Below are 19,856 nucleotides of genomic sequence, written 5' to 3' on the forward strand. Positions count from 1 at the left end.
GATACCTCACTCTCACCCCCCTTATATTTTTATTCAGCTGGTATGAGATATGACCTGAGTGATTATCTCTCATTCTATCCATTAAGTGAGGAAAGAGTACACCTTTTCTGGAAAAAATATTGACTGAAATACCTGTGACATTTTTATGCACAGTGTCCTGGTTTTAATTTTTAAATGTCACTAGGGATGCCGACAGACAGAGCTATAGGATTTAAATCTAAGAAAAAAACTTTGTTAGAAAAGAAGAATGATAGTGAATAATATTGAAATATATCATGTCTGCATAAGATCAAAACACAAAGAAACACACTGAAAACAACTGCTGAATAATATAGGGTTGGGGAAAAAGGGTAAGGAAGAGTAAAAAAGGGGGGTTGAATGAAGTACAACATGTTTGCATGGCAAAACCCCACTGAACAATAAGCAGACATTTAAACAATGAAGGACAGCAATAAAAAACAGGTGACGTTAAGGGGAGGGAAATAGCAGGAGGTGGAGGGTAAATGAAGAGAGTAAAGGAGGGTGAATATGGTTGAGGTACTTTCTATACATGTATGAATGCATATATTGAAACCTACTGAAGTTATTTTAAGAATGGAAGAAGAAGAAGAATAATGGAAAGTATGAATCAAACTGGCATACAATATATGTATCTATGGAAATGTCACAATGAAACCCCCATTTAACTATTGTGTACTAATAAAGACATTTTTTAAAAATTCCTGTAGAAACAGACCCACAGTGACCCAAATATTGGCATAATGAGGAAGGATTTTATCTAATTAATATGTTCAATAAAATAGAGGGAAAAGATAATAAATTAAACCAAAGTTATAATTTATATCTATAAGAAAAAGTTGAATAGGAATTCTATAATCAAAAATATAATATTTGAAGTAAGAACTTTATAGACAAGTTTATGAAAAGACTAGATAGTGATTTAATTAGTGGTACACAAATCAGGTCAATGGATATTACCAAAATGAAACAAAATACATTTAATGTCCAATCTTTCATTTCAGTTTAACAGAGATTGCTGAAAATTGACATCCGCTGAATACATTTTTAAATGTGAAGACTATGAAGTTCTAATGGACTCCATGTACACAAAAAGAATACATTAAATCATTATTAGTTCTCCTACTTTACTTTTCTCACAAAAATATCTTTCTCAGTTGGGATTGGGGAGAATTAGGTAGAGTAAGAAAGCATTTAAATAAATCAATAGCCTGCCATTCCTGCCATAATTTAGAGACAGACCATGTTATGTCCAACATGGTAATTGTATGCTTAGAAGACGTGGGCCTGAAAGGTATGTGATCATTTTGGGAGTTCAGATTAGTTAGAATGGGTTGAGGTCAATGAGAATTTCAGTGCTATCCCCAGCTAAGTTACATAAGCCTCACTGTTCAGTGAGTAGTCAAGAGATTTTTGCTATTATTATAAGTGGAAATAGGGCGTGGGTCCTAGTGATGCTTGGTCATGAATCTTCAGGTGGTATCATTTGCTACTTTTTATTTCTTGTCAGCACAGTTAGCAACAACTGCATGGCCTACAATGTGGCTTTAAAAGGAATATTCTTCAGAGAAGACCCTGAAATTACCTGACCTGAGACTAAAGAGAAACAGAAATACTCTTATTTTCAAGTATTCTAATCAAAACAGTAAGGAGCAAGAATAATGGACAGAAATCCCAATTATAACCATAACTGCTAGAGGCATGTCACATGTTTTATAGCAGTCTCCTTAGAAACTCAGGATACGTTGCCCCACTGTGGTTTTCAATAATAAACACACTGGCCTGTAGTGAGGAGCACAACAGCCCTGGCATGCAAAAAGGTTTCCACTACCTTGAGGTTACCGTGCAAGTCTCCTGAGACTTCATTCACAAGCAGAGCCCGAAAATGACTGACACAGAACAGTTGCTGTTGCTTGTAGGCTAAGATGTGGACTAATTCCAAGGAAAAAAGAAGGGCTTTTCTCACACCCGCCTTTCAAAATAAAGTAACTGAACAGCTTTAAAAATAACAGCAACAAACAATATATCACCAAAAACCAGGTATCAACTGAAACAATAAACCTCTTCATTCTCTCAGTGGGTGGGAGTCAAAACCAACTGTCAGGCTCACATATCTGCTTCTTTTCCACTGTAATTCAGTCGTCTTCAAGTGAATCTTGGTATGGTCTTGGCTGCTCTGGGTAGCAGGGAAGAAAGCCAGAAAAAGTGACTGACTGCTGCATACAGATTTCAGAGCAAGGAAACACCCCTGGACAATCTGCCTCTTTTCCTGACTTTGCAATCCTCCTTCTTCAGTCTGTCTTGTGATCCCATCCAGCTCTAATTATGCTCCTTTTTTTGCCAACAAAATCATTTCACATAACAAAATACAGGGTAAAATATGTTCCAGGCTGAATTGAAGACATTAGTCCCTTGAAAAATCACTTTGAAGGAAGGAAAAGGAGTAAGAGCATTTAGAAGGTACAAAGGAAAGGATAGTGGTTACCTGGGAATTCTGTTCAACTTTAAAGGCTTTTCAAATTAGATTATTTAATGAGCTGAAAGGAAAGAAGGAACATAGATTAGAAAATTAGTTTGCTTGTTTTCCATCAGAAACAATTAGAGCAAATGGACCAAGTTTTTCAAGGCTATTATGTTTCATGGTCTCTACTTTAAAATTCATTCTAGAAATCTAACAAAATAAGCATTATTTTGTCTAGGAGAAGCATGCCTGAGATACAGAGGAAGGGAAAATATTAGAGAGAGTACATTATAAAAAGCTTCTTTGAAGTGTCATGGGCTGGGGATATAGGAAAAAGATTAAGAATGAAGAAAAAGATTTTGAGTTGTCATGGGAAGGAAACAGCCTCTATGTTTCATGTGCTTTTAGAATAGTAATTGTCCTATTTTGATAACTAACAATAACCATAGTATATGTATTTCACAGTATACAAATTTAATGAGGAAATCTTGGAAAAAGCAATAGACAGAGATGAAAAACATTCTTCCATTTCTTCCTTTTTCTTTTTCTTTTTTTTTCTTAAAGGTGGTCTATCCCTGTTCACAGTGAGGTTTTAAGTGAAACGCCTTCATTTCCCTTTCTACCTTACCAATTCCAACATACTTCATTATGGTCATTGCCATGCCAGTCATCTGTCATCCTTTGCTAACTAGCACAATTTAGTAGGTGTTTCGTATTATCGAAGGTAGTGTTTTTTATTAAAAGGCTCATTCAAGTTAGTTCTCTACACTCAGTTGAAGCAAGGGCTTAGTAACGAAATAATAAACAGTTTGGGGACACCGTCCTAAAACATTGATCTTATTTTTGGATTCAAATGGCATATTGCCTGGCCTTTTTTTCTCAAGAAAAATGTGTTATTCACATTACAATATAGTTATTTACATTTTTTGGCATCCTCAATTCACTCATCTGAATTGGGAAAAACAGCAAAAGATGTAAAAATAAAATAGAAAAATAAGACATAGGAAGTTTTCTTTTCTTTGTTTTTCTCCTCTTCCTTCTTCATTTTGTTTTGTTTTTTGGAATTCACTAAAAAATAGACCTGATTAGTTCAACATTTGGGCAAAGGGACACTGTATAGAAGGCATCAGCAAGAGACCTGAGGACATCACATCCCTGAAATGGATGTTTATCAGACAAGTGTGTCTCAGACACTTCAGTACTTTGGAGGCACCTCTCCCACCCCTTCCTGTTCGCATTCCTCAGAGTCAGATTTCAGCTAGCGGGTGGAAATTAAATAAAGGTGCATTGAAAAACACATAATTAGTCCTTAAATCATAGGATCTCAAATTCACAAAATTTCATCAAAAGTTTAGTTAGAAGTCTTTAAAAAATGCCTCTGGGCAAGCTCTACAAGTTTTCTCCCAAGAATTTAATGTTAGCATACACCAGCAATTATTACTCAAAAATGCTCTCTTGTGCCATGCTATGAGTTTTCTTTAATAGTCTTTTCCACCTGCGGAATAAAATAATTCACAGAAACACATTCACCCAGACCTGTTCCCACGTGAAGTTTGCTTCAAGTTCATTCTCAGAACATCCAGCCCTTCTCTCAGTTGTTTCTTACAGTTGTTCCCATCGGCAAACACATCACTAAACAACACGATGTCAATCTCAGAGCATCCTTGGGTGTCTGTCCCCTTTATGTAAGAGCCACCCTGTGAAGACAAAGAACACCATGTGGGGAAATCTAAACGAAATTTAAGGGGAAGTATAGATTTCAAGTTGTAGCACATTTAGGGTAATCTAACGTTGCTCTATCGCTTAAGTATAGGCTAGTTTCACATACACACACACACTGAAAAAGAAGAAGAAAACAGGAGAAGGAGAAAGTAGTCAACAATATTCCACAGAGAATTTAGGTTTTATGGGGAAAAAGTACTTGAAAAAACAAAAGATACCTGAAAAATCCTATGAACAGTAGCAGCTAGAACGTCTCAGGCTCTTCTCACTTGAAAGGGTATAAGGAGCCACTTGCTATGGTTTGGGTAAGTGTCCTGCAATGGCCCAGGTACCAAAGGCTTGGTTGCCAGCCTGTGGAACTTGTGGAAGGTGGTAGGACTTTTAAAAGTGGGGACCCAGTGGAAATTACGTCACTGGGCTGTGTCTCTGAAGGGGACATTGGTACAGGAGCCTCTTCCCTCTCTTCTTGCTTCTCAGCTGCCATGAGGTGAGTAGCTTCCTCCTCCACTTGCTCCCACTGTGGTGTGCTGCCTCGCTACAGGCTAAAAAGCAATGACCATGTACTGAAACCTCTAAAACTGTGAGCCAAAGTAAACCCTTCCTCTTTTTATGCTGATTTGCCTCAGCTATTTCTTTTTTAAATTTTTAAGTGAGTGTGTACTAATTATACAAAGGGATTTCATTGTGATATTTCCATAAATACATATAATGTACTTTGATTAAATTCACTCCCTCTTGATCTTTCTTGTCCCTTCTCTGTGCCCCTTCTTTAACCAATATTAGTGGGTTTCATTATTCTATTTGCATACATGTATATAAAGTACTTCAATCATAATTACCCCTCATCTTTTACTCCCTTCTCCCACTGACTCCCCTCTCCAAAAAGTTTCCATTTTACACTCATGTCATTTTTGGTCTAAATTCTGCATATGAAAAAGGATATGCAGTCTGGCTTATTTTACTTAACATGATAATCTTCAGTCCATCCATTTTCCTGCAAAAGACATATTTTCATTATTCTTTGTGGCTGACTAACACTCCATTGGGTATATATACCACATTTTCTTTTCCATTTATCAGTTGATTGGTACCTTGGCTGATGCCACTCCTAAGTCAGCATCAAATAGCAACACCTGTACACCCATGTTTATAGCAGCACTATGTCAGGTATTTCTCATAGAGATGAAGAGCTGACTAGCTCACCAATGTACACCAGAATCTGGCTCAAGACTCACACACAGTAGCCTGTCGTGTACCCCTAGAGAACAAATCCAAGCATAGGTGCCATAGCACGAATCATACCTATGAAAGTCAGAACTGCAAGTGTTGGATGTTTCTGGTGGATGTTAGTTTCTTGTGTTTCTAAATATATCATGAATTATTTTAATAAAGTATCTGTAATCATAATGAGAATTTGCATGAAAGGTCTTGCTAAATAAAATTTTATAAAGGTCAAAGTTTTAAATTTTTCACATCTTTGCCTTCTTTAGCACTCAAGGAAAACTCTAGGTTGCCAGTACCCAAGGAGGTTTCTTGGCAGTACAATAAATTGTGACTTACAATTTGGAACCATTGTGCCTATAATGCAGATGTGATATGCCAAAGGTAGACTGTGACTCATAAGGTGACAATGCAATTTCACATGCTATTAGAAAACATTTTGAAGCCCTGAACTCCCTTCCATTTTTTGTAAGTTAGTAGTCTTAAGGATTTTTAACAGCCATATAAGTCAGGCATTTATCTGAGTGCTGAAGCAAGCAAGAATGCACCATTTGAAAATCTTGGAATCACCTCGGTGTATCCAGGAGGCTGAGCTCTTTACAGACAAATGGCAGCTTGGCCAGAGGGGAGAGTTCATGGATTATGAGAAGCATAATACTGTGGCATTTACAAAAGTTCTTACAATATATCAAATATTTTATAGTTGAATTCACCCCCTCCATCATTCTCCTTTATCCCCTTCCCCCCATTTCTGGAATAGTTTCAGCAGGTCTCATTTTTCCATTTAAACACATGTGTACACAGTATTTGCACCATGTTCACCCTCCTACACCCTTTCTCTACATCTTCCCTCTCTCACTGGTACCAACCCTCCAGACAGGACCTGTTCTGTTCTCTTGTTCTCCAATTTTGTAAAAAAAAGAAAGAAAAAAAATGACATTTTTATTTGTTTAAGATAGCTATACAGGGAGTTTCCTTATGACATTTTCATGTATATTTGTATTAATCTGAACTGATTCATCACCTCTATTTTTCTCCTTTCTACCTTAGTCTCCTTCTTATGGTAATTTCAATAGGTTTAAAAATTCTGTATTAATTCTTGTAAAAGAAGTACATCAACCATATTCACCTTCTTAATTTCCTTCTTTTACCTTCCCTCTCTCAGATGTGAACACCCCTTAGCATGACCTGTAATATTGTTTGCATTTGTATTAGATCTATATTCTACATATGAGAGAAAACATGTGACCTTTGGTTTTCTGAACCTGGCTGAGAGAAGTATTTACTTTTAAAAAAAGTAAGAAAACAAATACCATCTATCAATAAGAACTGCCGTAGCTCAAAGGGAAAGGACATGTGTGTATCTTTCAGCTTCTATGATCATGAAAGCATCCTTACCAAGGGTGAGAACCACAGAGTACCAGGAGGGGATCAGCTATAGAAAAGAGATACTATTCTAACAACCTTAAACAGAAAGGGTCTTAATTCAGGGAATAATGGAATAGATAGAATAATAGGCTCTAGGCTGCTTTAAAAAAAAACATTACTTTTATTATAAGTGATTAATGTACATCAACACATTATAAATCAACCAATGTCCATAGTTTACATTAGAGTATACCCCTGGTATTGCTCATTCTGTGGGTTTTGACAAACCTATGATGACATGTACTCACCATACATATTTATTTACTGTTCTGGGCTAAGTTTTAAAAAATGCGCTTCAGAATAACACTGAAGAACTGGCCAGCTAAGGGAACTGTTACAGAGAATTGAGAATCTAAAAGATATTATGGCAATTGCTGGCTCCAGGATCATACTTCAGTTGAGTCCTAGCAATGAAGAAGCTGCCTCTGCAACTGTAGGTTCTAGAAACACCCTACCCTGGTGTAAATCCAGGAACTAGAATTAACCTCCAGAACTCTTGGCTCCAAACTCATTCTGCATCTGCTATGTCTGGATTCATTAAGATGGATGCTTCTTGCTCACTGCCTCTCTTCTGCCTTAGCTAGGTTGTTTTGGATGCAAAAATCATGCATTAGTGCAACTAAGCTAAAGAAAACTGAATTCCAGTACAAATCATAGTGGCAAAGAAATATGGGGAATATAGTTTGTAGCTTTGTTAACTTGAGACTTCCTTATGTGCTAATGTGTGCTATCAATCTCTAAGGAAGCAAAACAGGCACAACAACTCCAGAACTTCATCAATCATCCCCTGTTTGCAGTGAGCATCTTACAGAACTGGAACTAGAGGTTTGGCTCCCAATTCCCAGCTCTGTACCCCACACCTCACTCTGTAGAAGAAAACATGTTTCATATTTGGGCTTTTACCATAGCAATCTTACTAGAATTTAATATTCTCATAAGTGATATTCAGTATTGAGTTACATTTAGAGATAATTTTTACTTTTAAATTTAAAAGTTATGTTTTATATATAACATTATAACAAGTGTGCATTCTTAAATGTAAGAATATATGAATAAAATATCCTCAGAAACATATATTTTTACTAAACACAGATTAGATAGAATGTAGTGGTGATATTAACATTAAAAATAATCATAAAAGTACTAACATTAGAACTAATAATAACAAGACACTCCCTGGTGTAGCTCAGTGGTAGAGCTCATGCTTAGCAGGCACAAGACCCTGGGTTCAGTTCCCCCCTACCAATAATGATAACAATAAGTACAACAGCAGGGAAACCACTCCATCATTCTGTTTTGAATACCCTCCCTATCCATAGATCACTTTCCCTCAAGGAAAATCTCACAGAATGGCTCAGCACTCCATTGGACAACTGTTCCTAGACACAGTGAAGTACCATTGACAGGGAGCCCATCAGCCAGCACCTAATTACTTCCACAGGCAGGTTGCTTCAGCATGAAACAGGGCCCTGTGGGAAAGGCTCACCTCCTTTGCTTCAATTCCCTCCAGCATCCCTTTAGAAATATGGCCAAGTTGGGAACCAGTCATTGGCCCTGCCAATGTAAAGGCACTTTTGTCCCTTGGGCAAAAATTGCCAACCTTAATGGGTTCCAGCTGTTGCATGGCTGATTGCTTGCTTAGTCAGCTTGTAGCCTGCCCTGGCATTTTAAAGGGCTCCTACCAAGTCCTTGTCAACCCCATGCAGAAGATGAAACTGCCTCTGAACATGTGGTCCTGCCCAGTAGATGTTGCATTACCTCCAAGGAAGAGGAAATGGCTTCCTTCCGCTGCCCGGCCTGGCCAGAGAGCTGGGGAGCTCAGGTTACCTGGATCACTCAGGAGACTGACACCGGAAAACAGTCCTGGGTCAGCTCGATTAAGGTGCTGATTTCAGCAACACAAGCAGCACTCTGAGGACCTAAGGCAGGTCTAATTTTCTCGTCTGCAAATCTCCGTAGCTCTTGGGAACTTCTACACTCCAACATATTATGAAGTGAAAATCCTGTGGACATTTGGGCTGCACAGAGAAATGATCAGCATTTGATATCCACTGTACAGAAATAAATGTGTATGTGGATAATCTAATTCTGTGTGCAAATTATGTCTAGTTCATCATCAGGATTGCCTTGTTGCCATGGCAAGGAGACACCCTCGCTCTGCTGGGGGAGCATCACTTGAACCAGCAGACTTCACTCCCTTTGCATCTAGGTCACATCTTAACCCTATGTCTCCTTTAGACAAATGGATGCATTTCTTAGAAAACTGAGGAATTCAGATACTTTTATCCTAGGAAAAAGCCAACTTTGCTCCAGTTTACTAAATAATTTTAAGTTTCTGTATGAAAAGCATGTATACAAATAAATTCCAGCAAAATGATCTTCAGGTAAATAATTTCAGGTTAAGCCAACTAGACTGAAGCTCTCCAGCTGTCAGCCCATAGGCCTTATCTGACTGCGAAGCTCATGTTTGGCCTGCACAGTACTTTCAAAGACAGACACTAAGCCAACATCTAGAAATCATGATAGAGTACAATTTTGTTGTTGAAACAGGATAGCAGAGGTGTTTGTTTTAAACCAGAAGATGTGATAAGATATTCTATATTCTTCACAGGAAGGAACTGAATTCTTGAATTGTTATCAAGGACAGGTAGCTCTCCAGGAACCAAGACTCCATGGCCCCCACGAGGCCTGTCTCAAAGCTGAGTAGTCGCTTCTGGTATTTATCATGACAGTTGAACTGTGGTTTTTATGCTATAAATTTACTGCTCATGGCTCAGGTTTATCTATTTCTCCTAAAGAAAATTAACACGAACATGTGAGGGTAAAGGAGTTAGACCCATATACATTGGTAATGGTTGGATGGTGTTAAGGATAGTAGAATTCTTATTAAATGAGTAACTTACACCCAACATTTTATAACTAAATTTTTTAAAATAGAGATTACAAGGGATGAGTGTATACACAGTGTAGAAATTTGGGAATCCTTGTTCTAGTCTCTGCTTTCTGTCATTTAATTGAAAAAAAAAATTTAAAAGGTTTTTCTCCAGAAGTCTGCTTTTAAAATAGCGATGAACTAATATGTCAAGTAATTTGTATTGATTCACAAAAATATTTTTCCCAGTTAGATATGCTTTTATGCATTTGTAAGTAGTTATCTTAAGGCAACAATTCCTTCATCTACAGGGCTGCTATAAGGGCAGGAACTTCAGGCACTTGGCAAAAATATTTAGGGACTAATATGAACCCATGACTGCCTGCAAAGTCCCCCTCAGAAATGCCACTGTGATCCTTCCTCAGTCTAGGCAACCGACTCCCAACTGAAGCCATTTATGTCAACATTTTGAAAAGTGGCTTAATTATACATATTTAAGTTATCTGCAGGCTCTCCGGGCAACCTGAAAAATAATGGGTACTTATTTAGGCTGAATCTACACAATCCTTTACAGATTTCTGTCTAAACACTCAGGGTCAGTTTCAGTCTTATCTGTTTGTTTGTTTGCTTGTTCATTTATTTTCCCTAACTTTATCTTCTCCCAAATTCTCAGATGTAGGCTCCTGTTCTTCCTACCAGCATGTTATGGTTTGGATAGTAACTATCCCCCAAAGGCTATGTGTTAGAGGCTTTTAGAAGGTGGGGCCTACTGGAAGGAAATTAGGTCACGGGGTGGGGGGAGGGCATGCCCTTGAAGGGGATATTGAGACCCTGGCCCCTTCCTCAATCTCTTTTGTTTGCTGGCTGCCATGAGATAAAACAGCCTCTCTGCCATGAGTTCCTACTATGTATGCTGCCTCTCCACAGGCCCAAAGCAACACAAGACCAAGAAACCATGAGCTAAAATAAACCTTTCCTTCTCTAAATTATTTATCTTAACTGTTTTGTGACAGAGATGGAAAGCTGACTAACAACCCTTAGTGGAACCTTGGCTCACTCCAACTCCCGAGACAATCAGTGTCAACCATCTAGGGAGGGTTAGAATTCTTTCCAAACCCAGATTGTCTTTGCATGATTTCTGGGGTCCATGAAAATCCAAACATGGTGTCTCCTTCTTTGCCCAACACCTGAAGGCCTGGGATTCCCAGGGCTAACCCTAAATAGGTAGTCTTCTTCTGTCATACTACCTAACTTGAGCAGATCATAGTTTAGTTTCTGCCACACCAAACTGATTTCTGCCATGGGATCTACCCCTAAGTTATTAGGTCTGTTATTCTGTCTTGCTTAGTCTTTTGTCTTAAAACTAGAGTTCTGCCTGTTACTTCCTCCAGTGTCTGAGGTTATAATAGGAGCAGTTGAGTTTCCTGAATATGAATAAACCATACATCTGACTTCCATGAGGATTCTGTCCCATCTTTAACTAGACATCCGTAGAATTGTGCTTCTGACTATTTTTTATTTGAACAATGCTGCAGTTTTCCAGCTTCCTCCTTAAATGTGGCTTTGCAGGATTATCCTTACCCCTTCCACCCAAATCTCAAGCCACATGCTGGTTCCATCTTCTTCCTACTCTATGTTCTATTTCTGGAAATAACAAACAATGTTTTGCACTGAAGGAAAATCAGAATTTGGTTTCTATGCTGTGTGAACAACCACAAAAAGAAAACACCAGGCATTTGTTTTACCTCTTTTGTTGGGGGTGAAGTGGTGCTTCTGTATTTCATGGTTCTCCCAACTAAGGACTGTTCCAAAGTGCCTAGAACACATCTGACAAGTTTTTGATATTTTTGTAGACCTATGTTTTATATTCCTTTCTTCTAGATTTTTCCAGTTTAGCTTGTGCAGCTCTCTGGTTGACCTGTCGTGCATCAATTGAGAAAAAGTAGGTACTTAACAAGGAATTATAAGAGTTATCTAAAAGATCTGCTAGTCTTTATTTGGTTTCACACTAAGACTTCCATTCATGGGCACAGTACATGTTCATTCCATTCACTAAAGTTCTCAAACATAACAAATTTCATTAGTTCTGATGCACATGGAAAATTGCTATAAATTAATAAAGGGATGAACCACAGTGCTGAAAAAGTTTTTTTTTTTTGAGTACTGGAGATTTTTCCTCCTTTTATTTTATCATTTTTACATTTACTTACATATGTATACATTGTGCCACCTCTCCTGCTACCCCAATCACCCCAACTCCCAACCCTCCGTTTCCAGGCAGAATCTGTTCCCTCTTCTCTGATTTGTTAAAGAGAAAACATGAGATAATAACAAAGATACATCGTTTTTGCTAGTTTGGGATAAAGATAGCTATACACAGAGATTCCTAGAGTTGCTTCCATGCATTTGTGTATTGCAAAGGAAATTGGTTCATTTCTACCAGATCTGTATGCTACTTCCTGGTCCCCTTCCCATAGGGCCTTTGCCAATTTTAGATTATTGTATTCCTTCCTCAACAGGGAGCAGATCAACCACATTCAAGTTTTAGGTTTCCTGTCCTTTCCCTATTTCTCCTGTGTATGTTCGTCCTTAGTGTGTGACCCATGTCCAATAATATTACTGCATTTGTTTTGGGTCTATAATCCACATATGAGGGAGAACATGTGATTTTTGGCCTTCTGAGCCTGGCTAACTTCACTTAAGATGATATTCTCCAGTTCTATTCATTTACTTGTAAATGACAAAATTTCATTCTTCTTTGTGGCTGAGTAAAATTCCATTGTTATAAATACCACATTTTCTTGATCCATTCATCTGTTGTGGGGCATCTTGGCTGTTTCCATAACTTGGCTATTGTGAATAGTGCTGCAATAAATATGGACATGCAGGTGCTTTTATAATAACCTGAGTCACATTCCTTTGTGAATATCCTTAGGAGTGGTATTGCTGGATCATATGACAGATCTATATTTAGTTTTTTAAGGAGCTTCCACAATGTTTTCAAAAGTGATTGTAGTAGCTTACATTCCCACCAGCAGCATATGAGGGTTCCCTTTTTCCCACATTCTCACCAACATTTGTTGTTGGTGGTGTTTTTGATGATAGCTATTCTAACAGGGGTGAGGTTGAATCTTAATGTGGTTTTTATTTGCATTTCTTTAATAGCCAGAGATGGTAAGCATTTTTTCATGTGTTTTTTGGCTCTTTGGGACCTCTTTTTTTGAAAAAGTTGTTTAGTTCAGTTGACCACTTCATTATTGGTTCATTGATTTTTGGGGAGTTTAGTTTTTTGAGTTCTCTGTATATTCTGGTTATCAGTCCTTTGTATGATGTATAGCTAGCAAATATTTTCTCCAACTCTGTGGGTGGTCTCTTCAATTTAGAGACCATTTCTTTTTTTGTGCAGAAGCTTTTTAATTTCATGTAGTCCACTTGTCCATCCTTTCTCTGAGTTGCTGGGCTGATGAGGTTCTATGGAGGAAGTCCTTGCCTATACCTATTATTTCCAGGATATTCCCTGCTCTTTCATGTACTAGCTGCAAGGTGTGTTTGGGTCTGATATGAAGATCCTTAATCCACTTTGAGTTGATGCTAGTATAGAATGACAGGCATGGATCTGCAAGCAGATAGTCACTTTTCCCAGCTTGGTACTGAAGAGTGAATCCAGGGCTGTGCACATTTTAGTCAAATACTCAACAACTTGAGTCTTGGGCTCCCAGCCCCCCAAAAAGAAATTTTTAGAAGAAACTCTAGATTTTGTGCCACCAAGTCAAAAGAATTAGATATAGTTCTTTTTCTGACACTTCCTCTGGCCTGATCTTGGGCAAACCATTTGACCTCACAGGGTCTTTGCTCTGTCTTATAAAATGGAGAGGAGGTTGAGGAGTAGAACATCAAGCCATCCCTAGGGTCACTTCAAAAGTAAAAATTCTAGGATACTGAAAATTGTATCACTAAACATAGCACTTTGGAACAACAATTACAGTAATAGCAGTTGCCCAGAATACAACAGACACATTCAAGGCATTCTGGTATGTGTAATGGTCCTTTGAGATAGGTACTTAAGAGCTGAAGCAATTGAGACAAGCATCTTTAGCCATAGCACCTCACCACTTGTCCTGTAGCCACAAGCTTTTTTTTTAAATTTTAGGTTTCTCTTAATAAGTGTCTATTAAAACAATTAAAAAACAACTCAGAAAACAAAAAGCATGAGTATTTTCATAGTAGAAATCCCCAAAATTTCACCCATATTCACCCACTTGTACCTTTCTGTGTTCCTGAAGTTTCTTCCTCAAGACTTCTTGGCCATATTCTTCACAGTGAACTTTTCCATGGCGGCTCAGTTGGAAGTGATATTTCAGGGCCAGGTAGCTAATAAAATCTTTCCCACAGCACTCATAGTTATAGGATTTCAGACCCCACATCCTTGCCCAATGATGTATTGGAGTTGGATCCTACTGATGACAAAAACAAAAAGCATCAGCTCTTCAAGGAAAATCTAGTCCCTCACAGTTAATTAGGATAAAGATCATATTATTTCATATTACTTTTAGTATGCTAATTTTTACTGCCTCACATGAATGCTTTGATTTTCCCTCACTAAAATCAAATACAAGATCATGAAAATACCCATTTAGATCATCTGGTTGTAATGTGGATCTATAAACATTATGGAGGCCCCTAAAATGCAAAATTGCGTATGTAGATATGTATGTGAATTTTTCTAAAAAGTCTCAAGTAGATCTATGGCCCCAGAGATGCTGCTAGCTGCATTCCTCTATTAAGGGAATTCTCTGAGAACCATTGTTTCTCTACTTTTTTACCACCCAATGAATTGCCATCGTAGAGAAAATCATCATGAGCAATGATTTCTACATATCTTATGAATTGGTCCCTGGAATTTTTAAAACTAAAAGCAAAATAGTTAAAGGAGAAAAAAGCAGAAGTTTATACCTAGAGACACTATCTAGAAGAGTCTGATTCTAATTTCCAGCAGGCTACATCTGAAAATGTTTATTTTTTTTGCCAAGTAACTATTTGCCATTAGTAATAACTTGCTGAGGCTTAGAACTCCTTCCTCTGAGTTAAGAATTATGGGATTTGTAGTTACTAGTTTTATAGCTAGTGATTAGATTCAACTTTTCTAATTGTACTCACAAACTGTGTGTATTAATTTAACATTTGCTGCTGTAACAAATTACTACCGGTTTCAATGGTACTTTCACAAAGTCACAAAATCATTATCTTACATTTCTGTGGGTCAGAAATCTGACAAGCATCTTGCCAGGCTAAAATCAAGGCATTTTGCTCCATTCCTTTCTGTAGGCACTGGATGGAATCCACTTCCTCACTCTTTCCAGGTTTTAGAGGTGACCACTCCTTGGCTGATGTAAGAGTAGTCCTGCTCACAGGCATTGTTCTGATGTCTTCTATTTTCCCTTCCACTTTTTTTTTATTATTCATTTATTCACATGTGCATACATTATTCCCTTCCACTTTTAAGGATTCTTTATGACTAAATCCAGGATAATATTTCTATGTTAAATACACAGATTATCAATCTTAATTCCATCAGCAAACTTAATTCTGCTTTGATTGTCATGTAACAATTTCACAAATTCCAGGGATTAGGATGTGGACATCTTAAGGGGGAACATTGTTTTTGCTTATTATACTGTAGTCTTAAATTTCAATCAGAAATAGAAATGGGGAGGCCAGGGTGTAACTCAGAAGTAGATCATGTACATAGCATGTGTGAAGCCCTGGGTTCAATCTCCAGTGCCAAAAATGAAAAAAAAAAAAAAAAGAAATGAATCCAAAATGTTATCTATAAACAGTAGGAAAAGACAAACCAGTTTTGCTCCCTCCTTACCAAAATTTCTGTTCTAAATTGATTTGGGAGTCTTTGTCAAGCAAATTTAGAGCACCTGGATGATCTGCTCCTGAGGTCAAGCACTTCTAACCCAGGTTGTGGTATGGCGTTTTCCATCTGTGCAGTCTGTGACTTTACGAAAATGTGAAACCAATCTAGTGACTTGTGAGATGAAAAAAATATAAGACTAGAGAACACTAAACACAGTGACAGTAAACAATGATTTGGGAAGCATTTGTTACATATATATATGTATATACATATATATGAATATGTGTGCTGAGTTTCAAGGTAAAATACATTTCATAAATACTAAGAATTATACTAAATGTTTATTGTATGCCTCATATGATTCAGCACTAGTTCTTTTCCTTGTTTTATTTCCCACTTTCCCCCATTCTCTTCTTTCATTCACTTCCTTTTCCCCCATAGGCAATCATACATTTAAGGTGCTACATTTTATTATATGTGTGTTCTTGCAAAATGTTTCTTACCTTGTAAAGTAAGAAGACAATCTTATGTAAATTAAGGTGATAATATTTGTACACATGCTCCATTGCTTTTCATTGCTACAGATAAGCTACATTTACACATTTATCTACATTTACAGTCTGCCTTTCTTTAGGTCAAGATAAAAAATGCTTGTAAACCACTGGTGTAGTGGGTAAATCCAGGATTTCTTGTCGAACTCAGAGCAGCACTGGAAACTTTCCTCATCCGAAGTGTCTGCTTAATTCTGCTGTTCCTAGCCACTAAGATCCATGGATGTGATTGTTCCCAAACAGCTCCACAGGAGGATACAGGTTTACATGTACCACAAACTAGAAAATACATGTCATAAACCAAAAAGTCAATATGCACTGATTCAAAGAGTTACAGAATTTTTAAGTTGAAACATCTTCCTGCTGTTCTCTTTTCCTCCCCTGATATCAACTTAACAGACAAAAATATTAGGGATGGTTTGTTTACAAGGAATAAAGACCTACTGAATGAAAAATAAGATTTATTGGAAGTGTTTCAGATATTTTGGAAAATCCATGAGTGGGAACCAAATTGCTTGGCATGAAGAGAATGCTTAATGAGCTTTGTTCTGGTAAGTGGGCAAACAGGTGAGTAGAAGGAGGAACAGAAAAATATTGGGAGTCAAGTTAGGTGATTTCACTTATTCTAAGGTTGCCCCATAATTTCAACGATTCCTGCTTACAGGTGACTGCTTCCCTTGTCTTCCTTCCTTCCTTCCCTTTCTTTCTGTCGTCCTAGGCAGTCACTCTACCACCCTGAGCCACACCCTTGACCCTTTATTCCTTTCAATTTTTCAGATAGGATATTGCATTTTTCCTGGGGCTGGCATCAGACTGTGATCCATCTACCTATGCTTTCTGTGTAGTTGGGATTACAGACACATACCACCACACCTAGCTCCCCTCATCTATTTCTATGTAGTCATATGTAGCTGCTCCACAATGGTGCCTTTGTGGGATGATCAAGCCATCCAGCTTGACTGGGACTGAGGGACTTCCTGGGATGTAGGATTTTCAGTTCTAGTACCAAGAAAGCCTTAGGAAAACAAGCATTACTTCCTCTTAGCATTGCTTCAGAGGGCACCTTACAAATTAGCTTCATAAATTCAGCCTCCATTGCCCCTTTGGGTTAATGCATTGAGTCCCTTCATGACCCAATCTCATGAAGTTTGGGAAACCTCCCGAGACCAGTCCAAACTGATTTGTGTCCCTTGCACCAGGTTCTCATCCTTGGTCCAATTGACCTTGAAATACAGTGAAGTGCACAAGCAGGTAAACAACCCATCACAGTTCTCTAAGAAAGAGCTGTTGAAGCAATGTTGGGCAGCTGTGATTCACAGACATGATCTGCTACATCATTCAGAGGTGCTCAGCAGAAGCTGTATGTCCAGGGAAGGTGAAGGGATGAGAAGAATGGTGTGGTTGCTGGGTTTTCTCAATGAGCTCTTTTTTCTGCCTTCCTTTTTCCATCTTCTTTTCTCTGCTTCCACAACTGATCATACAATGTAGAAGGGTTTGATGGACCCCTGAAGGGACCCAAGACCCTTTCAGGGGTCTGGGATTCAAAACTATTTTCCTAGAAAATATTAAGACATTTTTTCACATTTGCACTAATAGTGTAAGAACAGGGATTGGTAAAACTGCTGGTGCTTTAGAATGAACTTAGATTGTGTCAGGAAAGCTATACTAGTATCTTCAAAAATTTGAAGTAGAAGGAAAAAACTCCAAACAACAAATGGGTAAGAGGGTATATAGTAACTTCCAATACTATCTGCAAATTTTACTTTCTGTAAATCTAAAATGATTTTTAAAAATAGTTTATTAAAATATTGGGTTCACTGAAGAATGTGTTTGATGGCACAGTAAAAAGTATCTATCTCATCAAATCTCAAACCTTGAGTATATACCTTTTTAACATTTTGTACAGTAGACTTGAAAGTATTGAAAAAGCACTTCTATTCCTTTGTGAAGCAGATATTTATCACAAAGTAAATCACTTGCACAATTAAGATGTAAGCTAAATTAGCATTTTTTCCATGGAACACAATTTCTATTTGAAAGGACCTTGACTGGTTTCTCAGTCAAACCTCAAGTACTTAGAGGATATTTTCAAAAATTAATGAAATGGGGACTGGCTGTGGTGGCACACGCCTGCCACTCCAGCTATACAGGAGGCATAGGTAGGAGGATTGCAGTCCATGCTGGCCCTGGGCAAAATCACTAGTTCCTATCTGAAAAGAAATAACTAAAGGGAAAAAATGGTTGGGGGTGTGCCTCAAGTGATAGAGTACTTGTGTAGTAAGCACAAGGCCCTGAGTTCAAATCTCAGTACCACCAAAAAACTTAATGAAATAATAAGGACATAAAAAGACATTCAACATCACCAGTTACTAAGGAAATGCAAGTAGCCAAAGATGGAAAAGAATTAAATGCCCCATAGGTAAATGGTAAAATAAGTTGTGGTACATCAGTACCATGGAATACTACCCAATGATAAAAAGGAACCAACTATTGGAATATGTAACATTCTTAATGGTGAAATTATGAATGAGAAAACTAAGCTCAAAGGGTCACATACTGCATGATTGCATTTATGTCATATTCCAGAAATAAAATTATGTAGCTGGAAATTAGATTCATGTTGACTAGAGAGAGGTTAGGATGTGAAGGGAGAAGGATGGGTATAACTACAAAGGGATAGACAATGGAGGTATTTAGCATGGTGAAAAGGTTCTGAATCTAAATTGTGGTCATGATTACCCAAGCTTACATGTGTGATAAAATGACACAGAACTATACATACCTTGTACCATTGTCTGTTTCCTTGTTTAGATATTGTACTAATGTAAGGTGAAGCCATTGGGAGAAACTGGGTGAAAGAAACACAGGATCTCTCTTGTACCATCTTTGTAACTTCCTGTGGAGCTACAATTATTTCAAAATAAAAACTTAAAATAAATAATTTTTTAAAGTTTAACAAAATTAGTGAATTGAGCCTGTCATTTCAAGAAAAACAAGGGATGGTATTTGTTTCCAGTGATAAAATTTGAACATGCAAAAGAAAATTAGCACTTTGGAAATTTTTTTTATCTGTCACTGTAAGCATGGCAACTTCCCAAAAGGCATTTTTATTGTATGAAAGGAGTAGATGTGATTTTCTTTTTGAATGAATTAATAGTTCAATGAATGAATAGTTCAATGAATTAAGAAGCCATCTTCATAACCCTTAGCCAAAATTTTCTAAATGACTACTGCATGATGTTCCAAAATGATTTGTGGCTAACAGTTTCATTTAAGGTACAGATATACTTGACAGAGGAGAAAAATTCATAAAGACAGCACTTGTAGAAGCTTGGTGATGCAAGTGGAGTATCAACAATTATCTGAAAAGGTTGTTAAATGCTCCTCCCTCATCTACCTACATATCTTTGTGAGGCTTGACTTTCTTGATATACTTCAACCAAATTACAACAGGTTGAATGAAGGAGCAGATCTGAGAATATAGATGCCTTTTATTAGGCCAGGCATTGAGAAAGATTTACGAATATGTAAAACAATGATTTTTTTTGGTAAAAGATAGGAATTTGTCATAAAAAATAACATAACTTTTGTTAGTTGATAATGTTTCTTCTTTTGTAAAATAAGGTACTAATTTAATATTTTTAAATTTTTTTATTTTAATTTCAAATAGAGTTAATATTGGTTACCCTAATCCACATCAAGAAAATCTTACTGGGAGCC

General features: G+C 37.4%; 1 long non-coding RNA gene across 1 annotated transcript; it reads right to left on the reverse strand.

Moving 5' to 3' along the window:
- Positions 1-969: 969 nt before the first annotated feature.
- LOC141424163 (uncharacterized) lies at positions 970-17,861 on the reverse strand. Its single transcript, XR_012449091.1, has 3 exons — positions 13,988-17,861; positions 11,468-11,640; positions 970-4,176 (listed from the first exon to the last, which is right to left on the reverse strand). It is a non-coding gene; the product is annotated as an uncharacterized lncRNA (long non-coding RNA).
- Positions 17,862-19,856: the final 1,995 nt, after the last annotated feature.

Source organism: Castor canadensis, chromosome 6 (genome assembly GCF_047511655.1).
Source record: "Castor canadensis chromosome 6, mCasCan1.hap1v2, whole genome shotgun sequence".
Lineage (NCBI taxonomy): Eukaryota > Metazoa > Chordata > Mammalia > Rodentia > Castoridae > Castor > Castor canadensis.